This window comes from Odocoileus virginianus, chromosome 30 (assembly GCF_023699985.2).
Source record: "Odocoileus virginianus isolate 20LAN1187 ecotype Illinois chromosome 30, Ovbor_1.2, whole genome shotgun sequence".
Classification (NCBI taxonomy): Eukaryota; Metazoa; Chordata; class Mammalia; order Artiodactyla; family Cervidae; genus Odocoileus; species Odocoileus virginianus.
In genome coordinates this window covers 34,446,224-34,469,490 of record NC_069703.1, presented here as the reverse complement: position 1 = coordinate 34,469,490, position 23,267 = coordinate 34,446,224, and the positions used below count along the sequence as shown (strand labels likewise).

Genomic DNA, 23,267 nt, shown 5'->3' with positions numbered 1-23,267 from the left:
CCTGACTTTGCCAAGACAGTTTCAGAAAGTGCAGAGACAGCTGGGAAGGAGTAACCTGAGTAAATATGGGTTAGCCTAACACAAATATAGTAGAGTAAATTTTTTTAGTTGACATGATTTTTTTGAGAAGGAAACTACTGAGTAATGCCACTTTTTTTTTGTTGTTGTTGTTTTTGCTATATTAAATGAACGTTGAAGCCTTGCATCCTGTTTGTTTGTATTTTTTTATCCTTAGAGGTGTTGAGTCATTCTCTATTCTCTGATGTTTATCACCTTTTCCTGACAGGAAATGGAATTATTTAGCTTAGAGAGATGATAAAGCACTTGGGACTGGGTCTGGAGGTTTTGGCTAAGTCTTTGTCGTTATCTAGCTGTACAAACGTGAGCAAGTTTCTTTACAGTTTGGACTTCAGATTCGTCAAATGAGAAGCTGGAGTAATTAATTTCTAAGAAGATACTACCATTGAGGAGTTTTGCAATATGTTGTTTGACATGTAAGGAATACAGTGTAGCGTGAATTCTTTCTGGTAGCTGTTATAGCGGTCTTACACACGAGGACCTCGAGGCACAGTTAGTAACTTGTCTGTGCTCCTCTTCAGAGTGACATGTTGTCTGTGACCAGCTCCTGTGTCCCACATAGCTGTCTCTGTTACATGTTAATTTTATAATGCATACCAATGATGGCATATGGTGCTGGGAACAAAGTAGAATTCAGGTATTTGTTGCATATTTGACAAGGTCATTGTGTTGCTTCCTTAAGCCATGTGTTATTCTAACATACTTTTCATTACATATTACATTAGTATAGAAATATATACTCACAGTTGTTAACCAATACACCTCGGTTTGTAGTTCTACCATATTATATTTGCATAAACTTGGAAAGGAGCTCCACCTCCTTGTGCCTCAGTTTACTCATCTGAAAAATGAGGTTAGTATTATCTGCCTCATGGAAATAAAGGAGTTCACGCGAAGGGCTTAGACTGACACTAAGTAGACATACAATAGATGCTAGTTATTGTTATTATATTATGCTTTTAACTTTTCCAAGTACTTTAAATAACATTTCCTTCACACATTCCTATGAGAGGGGTAAACATATGGAATCTAGCATGTTTAGTCCCATTTTACAAATAAGAAATTCATGAAGAAACTTGTGTAACAATATGATAGCAAAATTAAATGGAATAAAATTTAAGAGTATTTGACCCCAGTCTGAAAGAAAAAAGAATGTTTGAAATGAGTGTCATAATAGTCGCCTCTTTTATATGGGTAGGACAAACTTGAGGTGTTGGGAATGAGAAAGAAAATCATTCCCAGCTACTCTTTTTTCTTCTGGTCCTTGGTGCTCTTCCTGCTGTTAGGAGGGAGCTGAGGAGGATGTTGCTGCGTCATTCCTCTGTCCTAGTCTAGCCATCTAGCAAGCTGAGAAACGTATCCGATTTGCTGCGAACTGAGAAAACAGCTTACCTTTCCTATGTGGGAAAACAAGGTAAAATGAGTGGGAGTTACCAGTAGGAGCTGTTGGCTGTCATGTGAGTTGTTTTCATGGGTTTAACTCTTGCACTGCTTCGACTTAATACTACCACATCCCACTCTTTCATCTGTGTCAGTTTCCTGCTCTTGTCTAAATCTTAAATCTTAACTGCGTCTGTTTCCCTTCCCTCCCCCTTACACAGCTTGTTATCGCTCAGCTGTCAGCACTGATTTTGCTGCAGTGTGTACCACATGATCTCTGCATTGCTGTAACCAGATCATGGTCAAGCTTGCCCTTTCCATCTTTTTGATGAGAAGATTTCTTTGCATCTCTCACTCAGGGGCTTGCTGTAGTCTCCTGTAGCTTTGGAGGCTCTTTCCTACCTCTTGAAAAAACCTGAAGAGAAAAGAGTTTTCTAGAAGTCACCTTGTTTGGTGGTGTCTCTTGGCTAGGATTTCTCCTGTTAACCTTTACTTAAGTCTAATACAGAGAAACAGTGTCTTCAGCAGATGTATGTTGTGCTTGTTCATGTAAGAGACCACTGCTCCTAGTCACTGGAAATAGAGAGTATAAACGTTGAAGCACATTGAATTAGACTGAATAATGATTAAGGATAGATGAAGCAGATGATCCGTGTATTGGGAAGATCCCCCTGGAGGAGGGCATGGCAACCCACTCCAGTATTCTTGTCTGGAGAAACCCCATGGACAGAGGAGCCTGGCGGGCTGCAGTCCATAGGGGGTTCGCAAAGAGTTAGACATGCCTGAAGTGACTTAGCATGCATACATGCATAGATGAATGAAAAAATCTATAGGATCAAGCAGGCCTGGACTTAATTCCCAGTTCTGCCTTTGTATTACCAGTGCTACTCCAGACAAATTGCTTACACTCCTTGAATCTTAGTTTTTTTATATACAAAACAGAAGTACTAGTAATACCTGGTCCTTAGGGTTTTTTTTTTTTTTAATTGGGCCGCACAGGGTCTTAGTTGTGGCACATGGTTCTTCCATGTTTATTTCGGCATGCAAGATCTTTAGTTGCAGCATGTGGGATCAAATTCCCTGAGCAGAGATCAAACCTGGTTCCCCTGCATTGGAGTGTGGAATCTTAACCACTGGACCACCAGGGAAGTCCCCTTAGGGTCGTTTTCAGGATTAATTGAGAGAATGAATTTATGACACTGAACAGAATGCATAGGTATGGTATTGTGAGCTATTACTTTCTGAAGTTGAGTTCCTCTTTGGAATCATTAGGACTTAGTTCAAGTTTGTTGTAAAGATTAAATGAGGACAGAAAGATAGCTGACCTAAATTTTACATGTGCAAGAAACAACTGAAATACTTACTGTAGACAGTATTTTTTTGGAAGAAGCAAATTAAAATGCTGCCCAGGCCATACCTACACGAGCACCTAGTCAGTGCTACTTTAGCAGTTTGTTTAGGTTTCTTTTGCTGTGCTGGGCTAAATATGTGCATTTCTAATTGTATTTTGCCCTTGATTCATTGTTTCCTCAGTTTGTCTCAAAGTCCAGTCCCTTCTTCTTTATATATAATCATATTCTACTCATTTTCAAAGATCAACTTAAATTTCACCATGAAACTCTTTTGGATCACTCCAGAGAAATGATTTGTCCCACTTTTAAATGCCTTTATGACACAGTTTGGACTGATATATATATAGCATTTTTGCTTCCATTATCTGTCTGGAGATACTCTAGTTTAGACTTCTTCTATGAAATCTTTCTTGACTCCATAATAAATCATCTTCTGTACTTTTTTCATCTTTTGTTGTGATTGTATTCTGTTGTGTTGTAATTATTTGCTTACCTTTGTATACTTACAGTCTTAAGAATATCCTGAGAACAGAATATTTCTGAATTCTCACCTTTAAAAAAATAATTTAAAAAATTTCTTTATTTTTGGCTGTGCTGGGTCTTTCTTGCTGCACAGGCTTTTCTCTAGTTGCAGCGAGTGGGGACTGGTCTTCATTGCATTGCTCAGGCTTCTAATTGCAGTGGCTTCTTTTGTTGCCAAGTACAGGCTTGAGGGCACCGAGCTTCAGTAGTTGTGGCAGGTAGGCTCAAGAGTTGTGGTTCTTGGGCTCTAGTGCAGAGGCTCAGTAGCTGTGGCCAGTGGGCTCAGTTGCTCCGTGGCATCTGGAATCTTTTCTGGATCAGGGATCGAACTCCAGTCTCTGCATTGGTGGGTGGATTCTTTACCACTGAGCCACCAGGGAAGCCCCTGAATTCCCACTTTTACAACACATATCTTGCTCAATAACTACTGAGACTGATGCATTAACCTTGTGTTGGTACTTTTCTTTCCACAACCCAAGAGGGAATGAGTGGGGATTTCACTTTGATGTCTCTCTGTGTGTTTTAAAACAAAACAAATAAAAATACTATTGATTTGATTTACATACCATAAAATTCACCATTTGAAGGCATGCAATTCACTTAAAAAATATATATATTTACAGAGTTTGTGCAGTCATCGTCACTATCTAATTTCAGAATATTTTCACCACTCCAAAAAGAAGCCCCATGCCCATTAGCAGTCACTGTCCATTTTTTTCTATCTTCAGTCTCTGGCAGCCATAATGTACTTTATATATTTATGGATTTACCTATTCTGTACATTCCATACAAATGGAAACATACAGTCTGTAGACTTTGTTTGTCTGGCTTCTTTTCACCTATCACAGTGTTTTCAAGGTTCATCTGTATTACAGCTTGTATCAGTGCTTCATTCATTTTTAGGGCTGAATAGTATCCTGTTGTATAGTATACCACATTTTGTTTATCTGTTCATCAGCTAGTAGACATTTGGATTGCTTTAGCTTTTGGCTATTATGAATGTTATTGTACAAGTTTTTATATGGATGTAAGTCATCTTTTCTCTTCAGTATATACCTAGTGTAGAATTGCTGGATCATATGGTAACAGTAGTTAACTTTCTGCAGAGCTACCAATCTGTTTTCACAGCACCTACACCATTTTGCATTCCCATCAATAATGTAAAAGGGTTCCAGTTTCTCCACATTCTCACAAAACTTGTTATTGTCCTCCTTTTTGATTGCTTATAGTTATATTAGTGGGTGTGAAGTGGTGTTGCATTATGATTTTGATTTGCATTTCCCTAGTGATTAACAGTAGAACAGACTAGTTCCAAATAAGAAAAGGAGTACATCAAGGCTGTATATTGTCACCCTGCTTATTTAACTTATATGCAGAGTACGTCATGAGAAATGCTGAGCTGGAAGAAGCACAAGCTGGAATCAAGATTGCCGGGAGAAATATCAATAACCTCAGATATTCAGGTGACACCACCCTTATGGCAGAAAGTGAAGAGGAACTAAAAAGCCTGTTGATGAAAGTGAAAGAGGAGAGTGAAAAAGTTGGCTTAAAGCTCAACATTCAGAATACTAAGATCATGGCATCTGGTCCCATCACTTCATGGGAAATAGATGGGGAAACAGTGGAAACAGTGTCAGACTTTATTTTTTGGGGCTCCAAAATCACTGCAGATGGTGACTGCAGCCATGAAATTAAAAGACACTTACTCCTTGGAAGGAAAGTTATGACCAACCTAGATAGCATATTAAAAAGCAGAGACATTACTTTGCCAACAAAGGTCAGTCTAGTCAAGGCTATGTTTTTTCCAGTGGTCATGTATGGATGTGAGAGTTGGACTGTGAAGAAACCTGAGCACCGAAAAATTGATGCTTTTGAACCGTGGTATTGGAGAAGACTCTTAAGAGTCCCTTGGACTGCAAGGAGATCCAACTGGTCCATCCGAGAGGAGATCAGTCCTGGGTGTTCACTGGAAGGACTGATGCTGAAGCTGAAACTCCAATCCTTTGGCCACCTGATGTGAAGAGTTGACTCATTGGAAAAGACCCTGATGCTGGGAGGGATTGGGGGCAGGAGGAGAAGGGGACGACAGAGGATGAGATAGCTGGATGGCATCACCAACTCAATGGACATGAGTTTGAGTAGACTCCAGGAGTTGGTGATGGACAGGGAGGCCTGGCATGCTGCGATTCATGGGGTCGCAAAGAGTCGGACATGACTGAGCGACTGAACTGAACTGAGCTGAATGATTAATGATGTTGGAGCATCTTTTCATGCATTTACTGGCCATTTGTGTATCTTCTTTGGAGAAATGCCAGTGCAAATCCTTTGCCCGTTTTTAAATTTGTTGCCTTTTAATTGTTGAATTATAAGAGTTCTCTCTATACTTTGGGCACTAGTGTCTTATCACATATTTGCAAGTATTCTCTGTGAGTTTTTGGATTTATTTGCCTAGAATTCTTTGCTCGTCTTATACATGTATATGATATAGTAGAACTAGAGGTCCTGAAAGAGCATATATTGATTGAAGTGGTTGCCATAGTACAGGTGACACTGCAGTTAGGTCGTTCTAGAAGGCTTGGGTTACAGGAAAGATAGCATTTGACTGGGAACTGGGGAAATTTGGGTTTTAGTCTTGGCATTGCCACACCCAGATAATATGACCTTGAGCACATCATGTAATTTTTCTGGGTCTCAGTTTTCTTATCTGTAAAGTGGTTTGGATTAGATGATAGTTATTAATCAGTCCTGAATATTCATTGGAAGGAGTGATGCTGAAGCTGAAACTCCAGTACTTTGGCCACCTGATGCGAAGAGCTGACTCATTTGAAAAGACCCTGATGCTGGGAAAGATTGAGGGCAGGAGAAGGGGATGACAGAGGATGAGATGGTTGGATGGCATCACCGACTCAATGGACATGGGTTTGGGTGAACTCCGGGAGTTGGTGATGGACAGGGAGGCCTGGTGTGCTGTGGTTCATGGGGTTGCTAAGAGTCGGACACAACTGAGCGACTGAACTGAACTGAATTAAGGTCACCACTAAAATTGTTTGAGTTGACAAGGTCCTTGGGGGCACATGCATTGTAAGTCAAACTGTATTCCATCTCACTTGTTCTTAAAAAGATCTACAAGTTTTTACATCCCTCTCCTGTGTTTTTATGTTTTTAATGTCATATTTTATATCTTCATGTTTATCACTTCACTGTTTATTATGGTTATAGTTGTTTTCTGCCAGTTACCAGTGTGTTTTCAGTGAGACTTGCTCCATAGTTAGGTGTATTTTTCATGTTTTCATGGGGGGAGTTGAGCTCCACATTGTCTTCTTCCACTGTCTTTTTTCTTTTTTCCTCTCTTTTTTTTTCTCTTCCACTCTCTTGATCTCCCTTTACCTCATTTGTTAACACATAACTCTTCTTCATGTTGTTAGTTTTGCTGGAAAACTTTTTTCTCTTTGATCAAGGACCCTGTCTTTCTTTAAAATTAGTCATAATTAATTCTGACCACCTCTAGTCATATTAATAAACCTGGGTTTTGTTAAAGAATTTATAGCTTAGAAGAGACCTTCAGAGATTTTTTAATCCAGTGTTCTCTATTACAAATGAATTAGAGGTTCAAAAAAGTTAGGTTTAAGGATTTAACATCCCATTTGGTGGGTATTTACTATTATCCTGGCTCAGGATGTTTGACTAGTTAGTGGCTGAACTGAGATGAGAATTGAAGTGTCCTGGACTCTCAGTTCACTACTGTTTCTAGTGTACTACTTTGTCATGGATAATTAAATTGGAATGTAGTTGAGATGTAGTATCAGGAATTTGTTAGTATTTCAACTAAGGGCTACAATAATTTGCCTCCGAATTCTGACTCCTAATTAATTTGGATCTTTCTGACCTAGGGATTGAAACCTGGTCTCCTGCAATGCAGGCAAATTCTTTACCGTCTGAACCACCAGGGAAACCCAAATAATTTGTAGTATCAAATAGAACTGGCATATTTGTTACATATTTCAGATGTACATTGATGCATAGTTCTAATCTTTAATCATGACTGCTGAAAAAACCGTAGTTTTGACTATATAGACCTTTGTCGGTAAAGTGATGTCTCTGCTTTTTAATCCACTGTAGGTTTGTCATAGCTTTTCTTCCAAGGGCCAAAGCGTCTTAATTTCATGGCTGCAGTCACCATCTGCAGTGATTTTGGAGCCCAGGGCAATAAAATCTGCCACTGCTGCCTCTTTTCCCCCTTCTATTTGCCATGAATTGATGGGACCAGATGCCATGATCTTCATTTTGTTTTTGTTTTTTTTTATTTTATTCATTCATTTTGGCTGTGCTGGGTCATTTTGTTGTTGCACGGACTTTTCTCTAGTTGTAGTGAGTGGGCTTCCATTGCAGTGGCTTCTCGCGTAGTTTTGGCTCCCGGGCTCTAGAGCACAGGCTTAATAGCATATGGGATCTTCCCAGATCAGGGATTGAACCTGTGTCTCCTGCATTAGCAGACAGATTCTTTACCACTGAGCCATCAGGGAAGCCCCCATCTTCGTTTTTTGAATGTTGAGTTTTAAGCCAGCTTTTTCACTCCTCCTTCACCCTTAAGATGCTTTTTAGTTCCTCTTTGCTTTCTGCCATTAGAGTGGTATCATCTGCATATCTGAGGGTCTCCTGGCATTCTTGATTCTTGATCTCCTGGCATTGTGATTTGTCCAGCCTGGCATTTCATATGATGCGCTCTGACTTTAAGTTAAATAAGCAGGATGACAGTATACAGCCTTGACATACTACTTTTCCAATTTTGAACCAGTCTGTTGTGACTTTCACATAGATTATTCTATATCTGGTTCTAACTGTTGCTTCTTGACCTGCATACAGGTTTCTCAGGAGACAGGTAAGGTGGTCTGGTATTCCCATCTCTTTAAGAATTTTCTAGTTGTAATCCACACAGTCAAAGGCTTTAGTGTAATCAATGAAGCAGAAGTAGATATTTTTTTGGAATTCCCTTTCTCTCTCCCTGATCCAGTGAATGTTGGCAGTTTGATCTCTGATTCCTTCCTCTACGTTTTCTGAGTCCTTTCACATCTGTAAAGTTCTCGGTTCATGTACTGTTGAAGTCTAGCTTGAAGGATTTTGAGCATTAGCTTGCTAGCATGTGAAATAAGTACACAATTGTATGGTAGTTTGAACATTCTTTGGCATTACCCTTCTTTGGGATTGGAATGAAAACTGACCTTTTCAAGGGTTGTGGCCATTCCTGAGTTTTCCAAATTTGCCAACATAATGAGTGCAGCACTTCAACAGGATCATCTTTTAGGATTTGAAATAACTCAGCTGCAATTCATCACCTCCACTAGCTTTGTTCATAGTAATGCTCCTGAGGCCCACTTGAGTTCACACTCCAGGATGTCTGACTCTAGGTTAGTGACCACACTATCATGGTTATCAGGTCATTAAGACCGTTTTTTTAATGTTCTTTATATTCTTGCAACTTCTTAATCTCTTCTGTTAGGTCCTTAGTGTTTCTGTCCTTAATTGTGCCCATCCTTGCATGAAATATTCCCTTGATATCTCCAATTTTCTTGAAGGGATCTCTAGTCTTTCCCATTCTATTGTTTTCCTCTATTTCTTTGTATTGTTCACTTAAGAAGGTTTTCTTATCTCTTCTTGTTATTGTCTGGAACTCAACATTCAGTTGGGTAGTTAGTATTATGAGTAGTCATATATCTTTCCACCTACATTGGTGGTTCTGGAAGGGTTATTCACAGTTTGTCAGGAGGTACCCAAGACCCTTTAAGGGGATTTGCAAAATCAAACTATTTTCATAATACTAAGATATAATTTACATTTTTCACTGTGGTGACATTTGTGCTGATGATGCAAAAGCAGTCAGTGGTAGATAAAGTTGCTTGTGTATTAGCACAAATCAACGTAGCAGTATCAAATTGTAGTCGTAATAATTGTGTTTGTAATATACTTCCTGTAAAACAAAAATGCTGCTTTCACTTAAGAATATCCTTGATGAAGCAGTAAAAGTGATTAATCTTGAACTTTGAGTAAACATCTTTTTAATATTCTATGTAATGAAATGAGAAGTACTTCTTTGCATATCAAGATAGTGTGATTATTTGAGGGAAAATATTAGTATGAGTGTTTGAATTGCAAGCTAAACTAACCTCTTTTTTTTATGAAACATCATTTTTATTTGAAATAATGATTGACAGGTTAACTGGTTATTCAGATTTGGGAATTTGGCAGACATTTTCTTGGGAATGAATGAAATGATGCTTGTTACTTCAAGGAAAATAACTGACAGTATCTGTTGTCAGTGATAGGATTAGAACTTTCAAGCAAAAATTAGAATTGGCATAGTTTTATTTGCTGTGGTGAGCCTGGCCGCTTCCCAGTACTTAGTCTTTTTTCTTTTTTGGCTGCTCTGTTGCTGCGAGCGGGCTTTCTCTAGTTGCCCTGAGTCAGCGGCCACTCTCCAGGTGCAGTGTGCAGGCTTCTCGTCGAGTGGCCTCTCTTGTTGCGGGGCACAGGCTCTCGGGTGCATGGGCTTCAGTGGTTGCGGCATGCGGACTCAGCTGTGGCACATGGGCTTGGTTGCCCTGCAAGATGTAAAATCTTCCCAGACCAGGGATGGGACCTGTGTCCCCTGCACTAGTAGGTGGATTTTCAACTACTGGCGCAGCAGAGGAGTCCAGTGTGCAGTCTTCTCTGATGAGATGGATGGTGATATTAACAAAAGTGATTTTTTTTTGATGTTGTGCAATGAAATGTATCAAGAGATCTGCATATCTGTCAACTTAGTGAACCAGTATTTTTCAAATGATCAATGCATGGTTTTTTTAAGATCATGCCTGGGTAAAAGATCCATTCAAACTGCAAGATAGACCAATAGATTTTAATGTAACAAAGTATGAATAGCTGATATATTTGGCTTTGGATTCCACACTGCAACTAATGTGTAAGAAACTACCACTTGTCAGGTGGTGTTATCAAAGAACAATTATCTCTAATCATCTTAAAAGACTTAAAATACTCAATGTTTGGGTACGTATTTTGTGAAATTGTATTTTCTTCATATACTTCAAACAAAATACCTTAAGGCTTGAATGCAGAAGCAGATGATAATGGAACAGACATTCAAAGAAATTTGCAAAAGTATAAAAGCCAGTGTAACTCTTACTAAGTTTTTTGTTTTTGAAAAGTGTAGTTACTTTTCATAAAATACCTTATTTGTGTTAACATATAATGAATGAGCTTGTTGTTACTTTAAAATTGACACATGTTTAAACACTGTCTCAGTTTTCATTTTTTCAACAGCAAACATACATAGATACAACTCATAAACAAAAGTCTTTTGGGGTCTTTGGCAGTCTTTAAGAGTGTAAATGAGTCCTGAGATAAAAAAGTTTTGAGAACCACTAGCTCAGATTCACAGTTAATATTTTGTTAACATTTGCTTTATTTGCTTTTTTCTGAAACACTTGAAAACAAGTACATTGTGACTTACACACCAAAATACTTCTGCATTCAACATTTAACAATGTCTAATAATAATTAGTTCATGTTCAGATATCTCCCTTGTTCCATAAATGTTGTAACTTTCCCTCCCCTTCAGAATTCACTTTAAGAATTTCTTGTTACATTACAGTATACTAACACATATATATGGAATTTAGAAAGATGGTAATGATAACCATATATGCAAAACAGAAAAAGAGACACAGATGTACAGAACAGACTTTTGGACTCTGTGGGAGAAGGCGAGGGTGGGATGTTTCGAGAGAACAGCATCGAAACATGTATATTATCTAGGGTGAAACAGATCACCAGCCCAGGTTGGATGCATGAGACAAGTGCTCGGGCCTGGTGCCCTGGGAAAACCCAAAGGAATTGGGTGGAGAGGGAGGTGGGAGGGGGGATCGGGTTGGGGAATACATATAATCCATGGCTGATTCATGTCGGTATATGACAGAAACCACTACAATATTGTAAAGTAATTAGCCTCCAACTAATAAAAATAAATGAAAAAAAAAAAGAATTTCTTGTTACATTTATTGTTGTGTCTCTTAGTCTAGAGCAGAGATTAGCAAACTTCTGTAAAGGACCAGATGGTAAATAAATATTTTTCTAAAGTTTATTTAAAATTTTTTAGTGATTAAGTATTTTTTACTTTGTGGATCCTACTCTCTTGGAAGAGAAAAGCAGCCAGAGACAAAAGTGTAAATCAATGGGTATGATCGTACTCCAATAAAACTTTAGTTTGAAGACCTTGATCTAGAACAGCCCCACTCTTTTTTTTTTTTTCTGTATATGTCTTTAACAATAGTTTTCTTTTTAAGAGTCAGGGCCAGTTATAATGTCCTGTAAATTGGATTTTTCTTATTGTTTTCTCATGCTTAAATTCAGGGTAAACATTTTGGGTGAGAAATATTACATGGATGATGCTATCCACTTCCCCTGTGTCATATTGGGAGGCACATGATATTAGTCTGTCCCATGATTGTTGTTGATAAGTATGATCTTGTTACTGTTAAGGGACCTACTTAATCCCCTTTGTAAGTAATCTGTGGGGTGACTTTGAGACAATGTGAATATCTTTTCTCCTACCAAATAGTTTTAGCATCCATTGCTGAGGATTGCCTGAATCAGTGTTTTTGTTTTCATTGTTGTCATTTGTCTGTGCTGTTTGGCTGTACTATCTTATCTTAGTTCCTTGAACAGGAATGGAACCTGGGTCACAGCAGTGAAAGCACCGAGTCCTAACCACTAAACTACCAGGGAATTCCCTGAATCAGTTATTACTATGGTGCTTGTGATTGTAGTTCTTAATATCTGCTTAAGTAAAAACAGCAATAAAGATCAAATTGTATTTTCAAAATACTCAATGAGCTTATTTAGAAAGCCCTGTTCATATATATTGTTCTTGTGGTTCTGTGGTTTAATTTCCCATCATAGATTATCTCTGGGAGAGTGAGGCTGAAAGATTGGGTTTGCATGCATTGTGCTGAACAACTGCCTTCTAGAAACAGGATTTCAAAATACCGTTTTTCTTCCACGGCTGCTTAAGAAAAAGGGACTGGTCTAGTCTAGACTACATATTGTCTTTGCTTAGGGTAGTTTTTCCTTTCCCTTACCTCTTTTGTCATTACTTCTTGTATTTTAATGGTTGTAAATCCTATGGTACTCTCTGGACCAATTATATGTTAAAGCTTGTATTGAAAACCAGCCAGTAGTTATAGCTTAGAGAAATGCACATGTTAATATTTTAAGAGAAACATTTTTTTCCCATCAGTTTCTTAGGAAAAATCTCAAACTTAAAGAAAAGCTAGGCTTCTCCAGGGGCTCAGTAGTAAAGAATCTTCCTGCTAATGCAGGAGACATGGGTTCCATCCCTGGTCCGGGAAGATCCACATGCTGTGGAGCAGCTAAGCCCATGCACACAGCTACTGAGCCTGTACTCTAGAGCCCGGGAGCTGCAACTGCTGAAGCCCAAGCACCCTGGATCCCATGCTCAGCAGCAGCGGAAGCCACTGTTGTGAGAAGCCCTGTGCACCACGCGAGGAGGTAGCCCTTGCTCACTGCAGCTGGGGAACAACCCGTGCAGCAGTGAAGACCCAGCACAGCCAAAAGTAAATAGATAAATGAGTAAAATTATATATATATAAAAGAAAACTAGTAGTCTAAATAATACTCATACCTTTTACTTGGATTCATTAACTGTTGGCTTTATTATACCTAAGTAGCTGTAAATCTGTATATATATCCATTTTTCCCTTAATTAGCTGATACCTGCAGATGTGTAACTCCCTAGAATAAGGACACTTCACTCTATAGTCACCATGCCATTATTACACCTAAAAAAATTATGTTTTTGATGTGTAATATCAGTCCAAGTTCAAGTATCTCCAGATTTCTCAAGGATGTCTCTTATAGTTTTTTTTAAATTATAGTTGATTTACAATATTGTGTTAATTTCAGGTGTATAGCATAGTGATTCAGTATTTTTGCAGGTTATATTCCATTATAGTTTATTATAAAATAATGAATATAATTCCCTGTGGTATCCAGTATATCTTTGTTGCTCATCTTTTTACATACAGTAGTTTGTATTTGTTAATTCCTTACCCCGAATTTGTTTTTCTCTTTCCCTTTCCCCCTTTGGTGACCATAAATTTATTTTCTGTGTCTGTGAGTCCGTTTCTGTTTTGTATATACATTCATTTGTATAATTTTTTTTAGATTCTACATATAAATTATATATTATTTGTCTTTCTCTATTTGACTGACTTCACTGAGCATGATATCCATGTTATTGGAAATGGCATTGTTTCATTCTTTTTATGGCCAAGTAATATTCCATTGGATATAGATACACCATATTTTCCTAATCCAGTCATTTGTTGATGGGTACTTGGGTTGCTTCCATGTCTTGCCTGTTAGAAGTAGTACTGCTATGAATATTGGGGTGCATTTATCCTTTTGAGCTAGTGTTTTCATTTTTTCTAGACATGTACTCAGAAGTGGAATTGCTGGATCATGTGGTCATTTAGTCTTGAAAGGAACCTCCATACTGCTTTCCACAGTGGTTGCACCAGTTTCCATCTCCAACAACACTGTATAAGGATTCCCTTTTCTCTGCATTCTCTCCAACAGTACAGTTGTGTTTTGAGAGAGATTCTCTTGAAGAACAATGATAGATGAGAGATTGACATATCATTGAACAGTATGTGGTCTCTGGTATAGAAAATAACTGCAATTGGCCTTCAGTATCTGTGGATTCAGCTAACTACAGTGGAAAATATTTGGGGGAAAAAATTTCCTGAAAGTTCTGAAAGCAAAACTTGAATTTGCCATGCATGAGGCAACTACCTACCTACCTAGCCTTTGCATTGTATTTACATAGCATTTATGCTATACTAGGAATTATAAGTGATCTGGAATTGATATGGGAGGATGTGTATCGGTTATATGCAAATGCTGTACATTTTTATATGAGATTTGAGCATTGACAAATTTTGGTATCCATAGGGTGGGTGGTGGTTTTAAGATGACTGTACTAAGTCTATATGGTGTCCTGCAGGTAGCTGCAATAAGTTAGATTTCATTGATCAAAAAAATGAGGTCATCTGACTGTCAGGGAGGGGATTCAGGTCTTCTTTAGCTTATGATCAAGTATTAGATCATTCAGAATATCAGTCATGAACATGATAAATTAGGAAAGTAAGAAATTAGGATGATATCTCATCCTAATGCTGGTGCCTGGTTCATAGTAAGTACTTAAAATTTGTTGACTTAAAGATATAAATGGAAGGGCGTGTGTACTCAGTCATTTATTGAGTGATTCTAGTGCATTTAGTCTGGTAGGTGCTGTGGAAGATAAAGACATAGAAAACAGTATTCATGCTCTTGAGGAGAACTACAGTATTAGCTGAGAGGAAACTCTTTGGGGTTTTTTTTTTTTTGGCTAATGTTTATTGACTGTTTCCTATGTGCTGGGTAGTTTTTTAGGCACTGGGATACAGTGGTGAACAAGACTGGCAAAGTTCTTGCCCTCAAGGAGTTTATAGACTAGTTGGGAGAGATAAGCAGTAGACCTGTTATTGAAATAATTTCAGATAGATATAAAGGAAAAGAAAATAGTTTGATACGATAGGAAGTAATGGGAGGAAGGGAGTATACCTTTAACTAGGGTTGTCAGGAAGGCATCCCGAGGAAGCGACATTCGAACTGTGACTAGAATTACAAGGAGGCAGCAGCCATGGGAGTTTCTGGTAGAAGCAGGGGACGCTGAAGGTACAAAGATCCTAAGGTTGTAATCGAGCTGGCCTTGGTGAGGAGCCAAGGAGGCCAGTGTGTAGGGAGCAGAGAGGGATCAGAGAGAGTGTTGGAAGAATATGATAGGAAATGAAGGCAATGACCACATTGTGTAGGGTTTTTATTTTAAGTGATAGGAAACCATTGAGAAATACAAATTGTACTGTATAAAATAACTGAAGGATTTAGGTCATTGATAATGGCCTGATTGTAATATTAACTTTATATATCCTGAGGATACTGCCCTCTACTCTCTTTTATTGAAAAACTCTTACATTCATAACATGGTGCTGGTGGAAATGCAAAGAAACAATAAGTCCATACTACATCTTTGAAGAATTTTACCATTGTAGTTGGAGTAATAGGGTGTAAATGCAAAAAATATGTCTATGTAGTGTATAAGAGAATAGTACATCTGTCATATATATGCATATATGCTAAACAGCAAAAGGTGCTCAAGAAGGGAGGGGTTAAGGTATGGTGGGTGTGGGAGAGCTGCCCTAAGAGGTGATATTGGATTGTTTCTTGAATAAATTTGACCGAGATGGAGATAATTCCAGGCAGGGGAAATGTCTGAGTAAAGATGTAATGTGAGCAATTGGCCCTTAGGAAATAATGAGTAGGTCACTTTGTCTGGAGAAGGAAAAAGGTAATGGCCAGCATGCTTAGGGGCTGGCATAACAGACTAAGAAATTTAGACTGTGATCTCTTGTAGTGGGCTCACCTCACAAATCTGATTTGTGCATTAGTCACTTGTATGCTGTTTATTCAACTAATATTTATGTTCTACTGTGTGCACTTGTTTTCTGTATAATGTAATAGCTTTGGTCACTTGTAGATATAAAATTGAGTTGTGATTCTGGTATATAGATAGAGAAACATGCAGAAAATGAACGAACCAGGAAAAAAATACTTTTAAGTGATCTTATCTCCTTAGGCAAGTTTGATGGAGTAGGATTTGTATCACTGCTGCTGCTGCTGCTGCTGCTAAGTTGCTTCAGTCGTGTCCGACTCTGTGCAACCCCATAGACGGCAGCCCACCAGGCTACCAAGTCCCTGGGATTCTCCAGGCAAGAACACTGGAGTGGGTTGCCATTTCCTTCTCCAATGCGTGAAAGTGAAGTCGCTCAGTCGTGTCCAACTCTTTGCGACCCCATGGACTGCAGCCCACCAGACTCCTCTGTCCATGGGATTTTCCAGGCAAGAGTACTGGAGTGGGGTGTCATCGCCTTCTCCGTTTGTATCACTAGTAGGTGCTGAATAGTTAGTTATAGGATTTTATTGAGTGATGGATTAGGGAAAATGTTGAAACTATATGAAGGCTCTGCTGATGTTAAAATGTATTGCAAGATTCCAAATCTCATTATTATCTTTATATTCTCGATCTTGAATAGAGCAATGGCTGTTAGCATTTAAGGGGCTGAAAATAAGAGAATGGTGAGCCTGATGATGAGACTTCCTTGTCTTGTTTGTTCTTTAAAATACAATCACAGGGGCTTCTCTGGTGTTCCGGTGGTTAAGAATCTGCCTTGCAATGCAAGGGACACAGGTTCAAATCCTGGTTGGGAATTAAGAACCCATATGACACATGACACAACTAGAGAGTCTTTGCACTGCAATGGAAGATCCCGAATGACACAACAAAGATCCCACGGACTGCAACTAAGACCCAGCATAGCCAAATAAATAAATATTAAAAAAATACAACCATGTGTAACAAATGTGCAGTCCCAATAGCTCCTTAACTAATTGGTTCCTTCCTTCTCCCTCCCCTTTTCCTTCTCCCTCTCCCCACATCTCCTACCCAAGCCTCACGGGCTTTAAAAAGACATTTATCATTCCTTACCAATTGCAGTGATGTCTTTGATAAATGCATTTTATGGCATTAATTAGTACTATTGCTATAGTCTCTTATTTAATATTATTGAGAGTCTTGTGTACTTCCTCTTTAGCTTATGGAGGACTGAGCCAATATAGGCATATGCTGATAGTGTTTATTGGCTTTCCTAAGAATTATAGCTTTCATTGCTGGAAGAAATCATCTGGACTCTTTTTTTACCCCATTTTATAGATCTGACAACTGTTGTTCCTTATCCTGAAGGAGGGGATTATGATTTGGATATAGAGGAGCCTGTCTCTCCCTTACCCTCCATGCATTGTAATGAGGTCATTGTTGGTCCTTCTCAAGACATAGCAAGATATTGATGTTCGCATCTTTGTTCTCTGTTATTAAAATGGCAGTTGAAGAGATAAGCCTTAGACATGAAAAGATTAATAATGACTGAGCCATGAAAGAGTTAGCTGCTCAGTGATGTCCAACCCTTTGCAACCCCATGGACTGTAGCCCACCAGGCTCTTCTGTCCATGGAATTCTGCAGGCAAGATTGCTGGAGTGGGTAGATATTCCCTTCTGCAGAGGATCTGCCCAACCCAGGGATCGAACCTGGTCTCCTGCATTGCAGGCAGGATTCTTTACTGTCTGAGCCACCAGGGGAGCCCAAGACTTAGACATAAGAAGATTAATAATGGGTGAGCCATATCCTTTCTTTATTAAGGATAAACGAGTTGGAGTTCAGGACATTTACCTCTTTCCACGATAGTGGAACTTTTAATAATGCTGGCCTTATCGGTTAATAGTCTTACTTATATCAGGTGTTTATCCTGTCATCAGGTTCAAATTATACTAGTAATTATCTTTGTATAACATATTATGTGTTATATACATATATGTATAACATAATATGAAGCAGGGCAAAGGCTATGAGAGTTTTGCCGAGAGAACGAGTTGGTCATAGTAAACACCCTTTTCCAACAACACATGAGAGGACTCTACACATAGACATCACCAGATGGTCAATACAGAAATCAGATTGATTATATTCTTTGCAGCCAAAGATGGAGAAGCTCTATATAGTCAGCAAAAACAAGACCAGGAGCTGACTGTGGCCCAGACCATGAACTCCCTATTGCCCAATTCAGACTGAAATTGAAGAAAGTAGGGAAAACAACTAGACCATTCAGGTATGACCTAAATCAAATCCCTTATGATTATACAGTGAAAGTGACAAACAGATTCAAGGGATTAGATCTGATAGAGTGCCTGAAGAACTATGGATGGAGGTTCCTGACATTGTACAGGAGGCAGGGATCAAGACCATCCCCAAGGAAAAGAAATGCAAAAAGGCCAAATGGTTGTCTGAGGAGGCCTTACAAATAGCTGTGAATAAAAGAGAAGTGAAGGCAAAGAAGAAAATACCTATTCAGTACCCAGTTGAATGCTGAGTTCCAAGGAATAGCAAGGAGATATAAGAAAACCTTCCTCAGTGATCAATGCAAAGAAGTAGAGGAAAACAATAGAATGGGAAAGACTAGAGAGCTCTTCAAGAAAATGAGGGATACCAAGGGAACATTTCATGCAAAGGAGGACACAATAAAGGACAGAAATGGTGTGGACCTAACAGAAGCAAAGATATTAAGAAGAGGTTGCGATAATAATCAGAAGAACTATATAAAAAAGATCTTCATGACCCAGATAATCACGATGGTGTGATCACTCACCTAGAGCCAGGCATCCTGGAATGCAAAGTCAAGTGGGCCTTTGGAAGCATCACTACGAACAAAGCTAGTCGAGGTGATGGAATTCCAATTGAGCTATTTCAGATCCTAAAAAGATGATGCTGTGAAAGTGCTGCACTCAATGTGTCAGCAAATTTAGAAAAGTCAGCACTGCCCACAGGACTGGAAAAAGGTCAGTTTTCATTCCAATGCCAAAGAATGCTCAAACTACTACACAGTTGCACTCACCTCACACACTAGCAAAGTAATGCTCAAAATTCTCCAAGCCAGCCTTCAGCAGTTCGTGAACCGTGAACTTCCAGGTGTTCAAGCTGGATTTAGAAAAGGCAGAGGAACCAGATATCAAATTGCCAACATCCATTGTATCATCACGGAGAAGGCAATGGCAACCCACTCCGGTACTCTTGCCTGGAAAATCCCATGGATGGAGGAGCCTGGTAGGCTGCAGTCCATGGCGTCGTGAAGAGTCAGACACGACTGAGCAACTGAACTGAACATGTTGCAGTTTTTGAAATGTTTCTATAGGCATTATCATGTTTGCTTTTTAGGGCACCATTGTTAGGTGGAGGGGCAAGAGAATCTGGAAACTGCACTGCTTCTGTGATTTCACTTGCTTTATATACATTTCTCCATAGTAATGAATTGTGTTTTGATAGTTTCCATTTTGGAATAAATATAATATTTTTATTTATTTATTTAAGTTATTTGCTGCAGTGGGTCTTACTTGCAGCACTTGGGATCTTTGATTTTTGTTCAGCATGTGGGCACTTTTAGTTGTGGTATGCAGAATCTTTAGTAATGGCATGTGGGATCTAGTTCCTTGACCAGGAATCAAACCTAGGCCCCCTACATTGGGAACCTGAAGTCTTAGCCACTTGGCCACCAGGGAAACCCTAACCCAATATTTTTTAAACTGAAAAGGCTATATTTTCCATTCCATTTTTAAAAATTATTCAGAGGGAATTGAATGAACTTGATTATTTTCGTTTTTAAAAGCTGAAGGACTGAAGAATTTGATCTTAGGTGATTTCTTGAGTTTGAATTAAAATATCCTATTTAACACTCATGGATTCAGCAAATGTGTATCACATGTCTTATGTGCCAGGCTTAGTACAGGGGTAGGGCGATATTAGTGTGTGTGGGTAGTGGGGAGGGGTGTGGTGGGGCTTAAGAGTCAAAGTGTTAGAATGAAAAGAGCAAGAATTTAAAGTCAAGTAGAGTGGCTTCCCTTTTTGGTTATGGGTTTCGTCCCTGGTTCCAGAAGATCCCACATGCCTTTGGGCAGCTAAGGCGGCGGGCAGCAACTGCTGAGCCTGCGCTGTAGAGCCTGTGAGCCACAGCAGAAGCCATCGCGCTGAGCAGCCCGTGCACGGCCGTCCAGAAGCTGCGCTTCCACTTGCTGCAGCGAGAGAAAGCCCACACACAGCACCAGAGATCCTGCACCGCCAAAAATAATAAATAAAGTGAAAAGTCAGGTAGACCTGCATTCAGATCCCAGCCTGCTACTTATTAGTTGCAAATAGCTTAACTTTTTAGTTGCAAATGGCTTAACTTATTGGAATATCAATTTTCTAATCTATAAATTGAGGATAATACCTATTTTGTAGGGTTTTTAGGATTAGGGTGATGTTTATAGAGCATATAAAGTATGTGCTTTATAGGATATTGTTGCACATAATGGACAAATGTATGTTGAGAGCTGAGTTTTGACAGAAAGTGTTTGGTTGACCTAATGAAGAATAGAATAAGGTGATTTTGGCTGCCAGCATACTATGTTCTGCTTTGTTGAAACTTGGAGCTTTCACATTGGTGTTTGCCAGCACTGTGTTTGACTTCTCACATGGTAGGAGCCAGGTCATTCCTATGGAGTGTAAGTCATTTGGAAACATCTGTAGCCTAGACCTTTGAAAACTCTATTGTAGTTTAGTTGAAAAAAAATCTCACATTACCATTGGGTAGTGAAAGTCACATGGTGGGGAGCCTCCCTGGGCTGACACCTAGATTCAATTTTCTGAATGATGTAACCTTCGAAAGGAAGGATTATCACCCAGGCTGTAAAGTCCTGTGACAGTGAGTCAATCGAATAGGATGAAAGACCAAGAACCTACTTTGTTTTCTGAAATGGTGCTTTATTTATAAACATTTATTGAGTACCTCCTATATGCTAGGCACTGTTCTGGTGCAGGGAATACAGTGGGGGAGGGGGACCCCCTTTTCTAATAGAACTTACCTTCCAATGAGGGAGAGTGTAAATAAATGTTAACTATAAAATGCAACGAATCTTAAGTGATGCTAAGAACCATCAAGAGAAAGCAGGAGAAACAGGTTGCAGGTTAGAGAAGGGTTGCCTATTTTCAGATAGGATCTCTATTTTTTTTAAACATAGAGACTGTAAAAATTTATTTGTGTATTTTTTATTTATTTATTTTGCTGGATCTTAGTTGTGGTGTGTGGAATATAGTTCCCTGACCAGGGATTGAATCAAGGCCCCCTGCAATGGGATTTCAGAGTCTTAGCCACTGGACCAGCAGGGAAGACCCAGGTTTAGAGGGTGTCATGGAAGACTTCCTGGAGAGGTCTCAGAATGAAGCCAGTGAGTGACCCTCTAAGATAAGGAGCGACGCCTCTTTGATATAAGGAGTGGAAGTAGCACTGACTTGAGAAGTTGCTTTAGGAGGTTGAAGGTAGAATTACCTTAAGTGATTGAAATTAACCCGTATTTATTCTCAAGAACCTATTGAAGGGAAGGGGCAGATTCAGTTCTGTTGAAAATCAGCCTGCATGCTATCTTTGGAATATATATTGTAGGTTGCACCACTTAAGAAAATGTGCATTTTGGTGTCTAGGAGACCTAACAATTCCCCCCACCCCCCCAATAGTATTTTTTCTTTTTTTTGAGGGGGGGGGATTAGAGAATTTTTTATTTTTTTTCCATTTATTTTTATTAGTTGGAGGCTAATTTCTTTACAATATTGTAGTGGTTTTTGCCATACATTGACATGAATCAGCCATGGATTTACATGTATTCCCCATCCCGATCCCCCCTCCCACCTCCCTCCCCACCCCATCCCTCTGGGTCTTCCCAGTGCACCAGCCCTGAGCACTTGTCTTATGCATCCAACCTGGGCTGGTGATCTGTTTCACTCTTGATAATATACATGTTTTGATGCTGTTCTTTCTAAACATCCCAACATCGCCTTCTCCCACAGAGTCCAAAAGTCTGTTCTGTACATCTGTGTCTCTCTTTCTGTTTTGCATATAGGGTTATCGTTACCATCTTTCTAAATTCCATATATATGCGTTAGTATACTGTATTGGTCTAAAAATATGGAATGCTTCACAAATTTGCGTATCATCCTTGCACAGGGGCCATGTTAATCTTCTCTGTATCGTTCCAATTTTAGTATATGTGCTGCCGAAGTAAGCACCCCCAATAGTATTTTTAAAAGTATAGTGTTTGTACCATCTGAATCAGGATAAAAATGGGAACTAAGAAATAGAAATTGGACCTCTACAACAGGTCCAATTAACCAGAGTTTATGTGGATGGTACTTGGGAATTTGCAATTTTAACAAGTAATTCCATATCCATACTGAAATTTGAAAATTACCATTTGTTACCTTGTTGATAGGAATCATCTTTATTTCTGGCTTAGTGGGTGGGTAGGCAAGTCCTTGCTTAGTTAAGATTCATTACTTTTCATAATTTATGCTGGAGTGTCCATTTCCCTTTATATTGATTTAATTCTTGTCTTAAATCTCTGATATACTATAACTTCCATATTAAGATATGTTGATGAGAGAGCAGAAAATGAAACTCTTTTCCTCTTTGCTTACTTTTTTTGCATTTTCACCATCAGCCACATCCCTAGGAAGGAGCACCCACTGAGCAAGGAGAACACTGAACTGGCTATATAGACTGATATGATTTAGAACAAAGCTTGCTTACACTCAATAGTGTTTTCATTTTCTATTAATGGAACATTAGAGTTTTAAAAATTTTATTTATTTGGTTGCATTGGGGCTTAGATGCATCATGTAGGATCTTTCTTTGTGGTGCGTGGACTCTTTAGTTATGGTACGTGGGCTTAGTTGCTCTGAGCCATGTAGGATCTTAGTTCCCTGTGCAGGGATCGAACCCATGTCCCCTGCATCACAAGGATTATTCTTAGCTGCTGAACCACTGGGGACATCCCTCTAATTATTTATTTGTGATAAAAGTTTTTTTAAAATTTCTTTCATAGGTCTTTAAATCTCTAATATGCAAAATGCTGAATGAAAGAGGAAAACAGAATGAGGATATTGAGAAAGTGTTTAATATGTCTAATGGTAGACACTCAATAAATAGGGTTTCGCTGGTGGTACAAACAGTAAAGAATCTGCCTGCAATGTGGGAGACCCAGGTTCTTTCCCTGGGTTAGGAAGATTCCCTGGAGAAGGGAATGGCAACCCATTTCAGTATTTTTGCCTGGAGAATTCCTTGGACAGAGGACCCTGGCTGGCTACAGGCTTTGAGAAGTCATCTTCCCCCAGAGGACTTTACTTTTCT

At 39.0% G+C, this 23,267-nt stretch overlaps 1 protein-coding gene and 1 non-coding gene across 13 annotated transcripts in view; one reads left to right on the top strand and one right to left on the bottom strand.

Moving 5' to 3' along the window:
- Window positions 1-23,267, top strand: part of LUZP1 (leucine zipper protein 1) — a 97,975-nt gene that overhangs the window by 22,621 nt on the left and 52,087 nt on the right. The gene's annotated exons all lie outside the window — the stretch shown is intronic.
- Window positions 22,041-22,147, bottom strand: LOC139032281 (U6 spliceosomal RNA). Its single transcript, XR_011484816.1, has one exon. It is a non-coding gene; the product is annotated as a U6 spliceosomal RNA (small nuclear RNA).